The sequence below is a fragment of the Frankliniella occidentalis genome, unplaced genomic scaffold (assembly GCF_000697945.3).
Source record: "Frankliniella occidentalis isolate FOCC.00 unplaced genomic scaffold, Focc_3.1 Scaffold146, whole genome shotgun sequence".
Taxonomy (NCBI): Eukaryota; Metazoa; Arthropoda; class Insecta; order Thysanoptera; family Thripidae; genus Frankliniella; species Frankliniella occidentalis.
This window is the reverse complement of record NW_026267273.1, coordinates 427,718-428,267: the sequence shown is the minus strand read 5'-3', so window position 1 is coordinate 428,267 and position 550 is coordinate 427,718. Positions and strand designations below refer to the sequence as shown.

General features: G+C 50.4%; 1 protein-coding gene across 7 annotated transcripts in view; it reads left to right on the top strand.

The window, feature by feature from the left end:
- The window catches only part of LOC113206300 (uncharacterized), a 10,230-nt gene that overhangs the window by 8,024 nt on the left and 1,656 nt on the right, over window positions 1-550 (top strand). The gene's annotated exons all lie outside the window — the stretch shown is intronic.

Genomic DNA, 550 nt, shown 5'->3' with positions numbered 1-550 from the left:
AGCATACTGATCTACTTCCTATAGAAATGCTTGTGAAAAAAAAGGGAAGAAAAAACGCCTCTTCGCTTGAACGATTTTCCTTGGCGCCGTACCGGTGTAGGAGGCGATTAGTACCCCCTCTGGATTTGTACCCTAGGTACAAATGCCCTGGGGCATCTGTACCCCCTTGGCGTAGGGGGGGTACAAATCACCTGGGACATTTGTACCCCCCTGTCGACCCCTAGGTACAAATATCCTTAGGCGATTTGTACCCGGGGGTACAAATCTCCTAGGCGATTTGTACCCCCTACGCCAAGGGGGTACAGTACGCCTAGGTGATTTTTACCCCCTAGGTACAGGGGGGTACAGAACGCCTAGGCGATTTGTACCCCCTAGGTACAGGGGGTGCAGTACGCCTAGGCGATTTGTACCCCCTAGGTACAAATCGCCTAGTTGATTTGTACCCAGTCGGTAAAGGGGGTACAATACGCCTAGTCGATTGGTACCCCATTCAGATATCTAAATGATGGGGCACTATTTCATGTCATGGGCTATCTGAAAGTTCAGGAAT